Source organism: Heptranchias perlo, chromosome 9 (genome assembly GCF_035084215.1).
Source record: "Heptranchias perlo isolate sHepPer1 chromosome 9, sHepPer1.hap1, whole genome shotgun sequence".
Lineage (NCBI taxonomy): Eukaryota > Metazoa > Chordata > Chondrichthyes > Hexanchiformes > Hexanchidae > Heptranchias > Heptranchias perlo.
This window is the reverse complement of record NC_090333.1, coordinates 52,812,430-52,818,324: the sequence shown is the minus strand read 5'-3', so window position 1 is coordinate 52,818,324 and position 5,895 is coordinate 52,812,430.

Below are 5,895 nucleotides of genomic sequence, written 5' to 3'. Positions count from 1 at the left end.
ACTTTGGCGCTCTCAAAACATGTAAAATGTAATCGCAGAGAGGGGAGATGTGTGCATGGATGTAAGTGTACAGCCCAACGCTCTCTCCATGATTCTGAAAACTGGATTGGCAGCAGGGCAATAAAATCAGATTGTGCCAGCTCAGAATCAGTTCTGCAATTAGGGTCTCAGATTATTAGGTACCGTATAAGCACAGCCATGGAATGGTGAGGGGGGGCGAATAAACCCCCGTATCTAGGGGCAGCATCTTTAAATGAATAATTCCCAGCTCGCTGCTGCTCCGAGGGCCCCATTTTAACAATCTGCGCAATGCCATTGGGTTACCATGGTTAAATAAATCAAGTTCATACACTCTTCCAGTAAAGAGCTCTTAAAGGGTCAAACAATCACACTTAATCTAAACTGGTTGTTTTAAACACGTGGGAGAGACAATGAACATAAGCAATGCGGGTCTTAAATTTCTATCTATAGACAGTAATTACCCGCACGCCCTTTTCCCTAACGAACAACACACAGTGATGCAATGCACGGCGTAGCTAGAGTAAATTAGTTAGTTAGAGTTTTTTTCAACAAAAAACAACATTTTGTTGGTACAGCAGGCGATCTCCCTTTAAAAGTCCTTCTGATTTTGTGGAGCCAGTCTTTCCAGACAAGTTGGAACGGATTATGTAATCTGAGAAGTGGCTGGACAGTGAGTTCAACCTTTCTTCTGGAAACGTTGCCTCTGGCATTACATTGGTATTTTAGGTTTTAACTATTGTATATATCAACTTAATATTAAACAGCATTAAGTCCCGTGGTTATTTTAGGAAGAGTTGTGCATTGCAAAAAAGCATAGCATCAAACTCACATAAAGCGGTATTAATTCCTTACATTTGGCATTAATTGCCATCAGTGTTTCCCTTATACAGTCTAGTAGTAAATTACATTATTACCCTTTTAAACTTTGTGTAGATGGAGATGGATATTTTTTGACGGTTTTTGATCTGGGCGGAGCACTGAGGGCCACAAACTCCTCTCTATAAACCCGATTCCTAAGAATCCTGGTTCTGATCAGGATCCAGTCTGATAAATGTAAAAAAATACATTTCTAGCTTGCTTTGAGCTGTAAGAAAATGATATGAAGGACACACTATAATTGGAAACACTTTGTTTCCTGCCAGTGCCTTAAGGTTTGTCGGTTAGAAAAAAATCTTGTGCCTTTAAAGCATAAATAATTTTAAATAAATCACATTATCAGGGTGAAATAATTACGAGAATTTTAAGAATGACAATACTGGCAAACTGTAGGAAAGTAAGAACAACCCCCCATACACACACACATGGATAGACACACACACGCACACACACAAAACCATCAAAGAGTAACATTTGGAAAGTGAATTTATTTTCACTTGGTCCTAACTCAGCAGTTTGGGGTTGAAATTTTAACATTTTCAGGTTAAACAAACTGTGACTTGTGTTCCTCTCTAGATTATTAATCGGGAGAAGCAACATTACAAAGTATTGTAATACAGGAAAACGGTAATAACTGGAAACAATGACAGCTTTTGTTTTTGTTTTCCTGTTCTGACAACACTTGAGAAGCATGTCTTCACTCTATACTCAAGTTTATAAATGTGTTTATTTGTTTTACCTGATTTGCTTTTCAAACTATATAGATCTATAATTGATATTGCACAAGATCTTTCAAATGGGGAGGCGTGAACATCTGATCTCATGTCAAATTGAGCTGAGCTGAACAGACATACTCTGTTCCGTATGGCATCTTTAAACAGAGGATTGATTAATTGCTTATCTATTAACATACTTTAACCTATGTTATGGTGCATGATACCACCCAAAAGTGACTGGCAAAGAAACGCGACCTGGCTTTAGAAGTCAGCGAAGTTTCACCTTTGTTGGTTCCAAATACCAATAAGAGGATTTTAAAACAATTAGAATGCATACGTAAGAAGGTAAAACGATCTAACGATTCAAGTAATTCCAGTTCAGATGTGTTTGTTAATACACAATTCTGGAATATTTGGCAGTCTCAACATGCACGACGATAATTAAAATTGAATTGATTAATAGCGTACCAGTGAAATAAACTTTGACAAATAATTTATGTACAAGATGACAGCAATGGATTTTGAACTACATATCTACGCTCACATCAAATTAATATATGTAGGCAATCTGAAAATCTTTATTATTATCATCCCTTTGTATTATACAAGTTTCATGTACGTACTGCGATTTCTATGTTTCTGTGAATGGCTATCTGTTTGTATACACTGTCGATACATTCTAACAAGCCGTTTGAAACTATAAGTATCTCCACAAGTGAGACTGACCCAATAATTCACCAGTGATGCGGTCAGTAGTCGCATTATATTCGCTTCGGTATGGAGATACTGATCAGATTGCAAGGTTGGTTACGTGATTGGTCTGTTGATAACACCTGTACAACGTTTCAGCTGGAAAATTAACTTTAATGAGTTATTTATAGTTAAAAACAGAATAATTTGAAACTACTTTGTCATATCCTGGCGGTTGAAAGGTTTATTTTATTTTCGTTGGTTAGAATGCGTGCGTAGGTATTTACAATATTTACATATATGTACACATAAGCATATGAGAACGCATAGCTATTGCCTATGTACGCGCCAGTTAATGGATTTACAAGTTATCTGCCTATTTAACTATTACATATATACACAATTTGCATGTATGCAATGTGCTGTGCACTAATCCATTCGCCCACCTGTGTCCTGATTACATTATCACTGTTTTTGTAATACTTTATGTAATACCAGGACTACGAAGTCAAATTGTACAAAAAATATCACCCCAAAACTTTATTGCAAATAAATAAATCAATGAGTCTAGGCCTAAGAATGTGCAATACTTTAGTCTCTATATCCCATTTTAAGGTGGTGAGGATAATGGGACCTGCGGACCCCGCTGCAAGTGTGAGCGTTGGATGCATTCGGGTGCTGAACAGCCATCTTCCGCTTTATCTGGAGATCAAAAATGGACCGTGTGGGCAGGGACACGATGTACAAATCTCTGGAAAAAGGGGGGAAAGGTGTGCCCAACGTGGCCCTCATCCTGATGGCCACTTTTGTGTGCGGCTGCATCAAGCTTCGCAAGGACAGGGATTGACAAATTTCCCTGAAATATAGGCAGACGACTACCCAATATACTCTTCTACGAGAGCATAATATGAGATGTCGACGGAAGTGAAATAGAAGGCTGTTTTTTAGCATGACTGGATATAGCCCAGTCATCAAAGGAGGATAATCCAGAAAAATGTACACTTCTGGAATTAATCTTAGAACCAGTTTTCTCAAGGGGTAAAAATCGAATAGGATTCATTGAGGATTGTTTACATCCCAATCTATCTGTAAATTACCCCCTCGTGCATGCCACCAAATATATATTTAGATCTCAAACTGATAATTGAGTTCAGCCGCTCTCGATGAGCAGTGTTAAAGTATTCAAACGAAGAAGTGAATTTTAAAAGACACCAGTACATTCAACATGATCCAACAAGATTTCAGGTTTAGTAAATCCCAATCCACTCACACGGCAGATGCCTCGTGTTGAGGAGATGTCATTGTCACTTTTCTATTTATTATTGGTTAACTGTGGCACCAAGCCCGTTATAATACCTATTGCTTGGATGACAACAGATGGAGATATTTATAATCGTGTGCAGATTGTAAACGGGAAATACGCCGCGCTGACACTTGTTCATGGTAGACACGCGTCAAGGTAGCTGTTTGATATTCCGGGCATCTTGAATACTAAATCTTTACTTAAATTAACCTTCCCTTTGCTGGACGAAGCAAAACACTCAAAACTATTAGCACACAGTTTGGGGCTGGCTAAGAGTCTTTTAAAAAAAAATACAAGCTCATTCACAGTTCGCAACTTCTCTTGCTTAAGTTTTGTACTGATCGCAGCTTTTGTAAATGTAAATGATTACATTGTGTTATTTCACTTTTTTTAATTGAATTGAAATACTTCACTATAATGATACTTCATTCAAAATTACAAAATATCACGACAAAGGGAACATGGGTTACAAAGCAATCCTGTCTTGATGCTAACATTGTTTCTAACAAAGACTTGTGCAGAACGGGAATAACTGGATTTAACCATCAGAAAATGTAAACTCCGATTAGCCGTTTACCCAAATGTTGTATTTTACCTAATATATAGTGCACTGTCAAAACGTGACTGATTTTATTTAAATTTCTACAATAACCATTTATGTTTCCGTTTCACACTGGAAATCAAAACAAAACATTCTTATCGATATCACCCCCTTAGTTGATCTGCGTTGTTAATTGCAGAAGTCACATGGAATAAAAGCCTTTTAATTACTGTCACTCGGTTGATTTAAAGAGACTATTTCAAGTATCATTTGGAACCCAAGCTGTCCAATCTGTCAATTCCATTGCTACTTTCCTTTGCACCTTTCACAAGAATATATGAACAGTTAAGGTCGGAAAATCAAAGTCAGGATGCAATTGTAGCTCATGGTACATTTTATTAGATGTTCGCAGATTAAACTGAGAGGAAAATATGATTTTTACATGCTATCAAATATTTACTCAATACAGTGAACCGTAAGAAACACGTACACACTGAAAGAATCGATCTTCTTTCAAAAGGCGAATGGTCTTTCTTTGGAACACAAACAGCACTATTTATTTTTAAAGAGTAATCTCTAGTTTTACTCTGTCAGATTAAATATTCACTCCATTTATTGGCATGGAGTTGTTTCTCAAATCGGCTTGTTGAGAAGTTTAAACTTCTGAAACAAACCAATATTTTGCAGATGTGAAATTGTGCTGACCATAATTTCATTTCAGAATCAGTGGTGCCAATCCGTCTGCTGCTAGCCTGACGTTTTGACAAAGGGTTTTGGGGAGAGCCAATTCGTGGGAATTTTTCCCCTCCGGGGGAAAAAGCTATCCGATATCTACCCAGAGACGAGAATGGGACCCAGCCTTAAACTTTTGTGAATAAAATTCTTGGCTGCATTTCCAGTAGATTTTTGCGGTTTTGCGTTGGTGAAATGATAGCATTTTAAGAACCAAAAATGAATAACTGGACCAGTTTGTTTTTTGCAATAAACCGGATTGTACCAACAGTTGAGCTGAAATCCAAGCGGGGTTTCATTTTGGAGGGGCTGACACGCACACTTTGAGCAACGTTTCTGTTGGAGTGCTGGGCTATGACCTCTTGTGATTATTAAAGAGCCGCCTGACCGCCACTCTGTTCCGTTGCCCTCATTTATAATAAAATATGGTTTTAGTGGCACTCTGCTATTACCACTTATCTTAATTAGAGTTTGGTCTGCAGGGCACTTTACTGGGGGACGGTGGGTGGGGGAGATTATATTGTAAATGTGTGTGAGGGAACGAGAGTGAAGGAATGTGTGAGAGTTAAAGATATGAGAGAGTGGCTTTGTATGGGATAGAATGCCACAAAGTGAGTGCAAAAAAAACCGTGATTGCACGTGTGCAGGTGATAATCAGACAAATTAACATATTGTAATTAGCTTTCAATCGAATAAAATGTAATCTATTCCGGATGGTTTAATATCAAAAGTGAAACCTAGACTCCTGGGATGGTCGCGATGCGCAGTCTTTTGAGAGTTTTTGTCTCTTTTTAGTCATTTGAAAGGACATTGAGCACACATTTCAGGGACAAGGAATGGCATTGGAGTTATACAGTACGGAGCTTGTAAAAGGTTCTGATGAAGGCGATACACCCGAAACGTTGATTTCTCATTTCTCTTTGCAGAAGCTGACAGATCTGCTATATATTTCTTGCATTTTTTTTCATTTCGGTTTCCAACTTTTGCATTTTTAAAAAATTGCTAAAGTATGACGC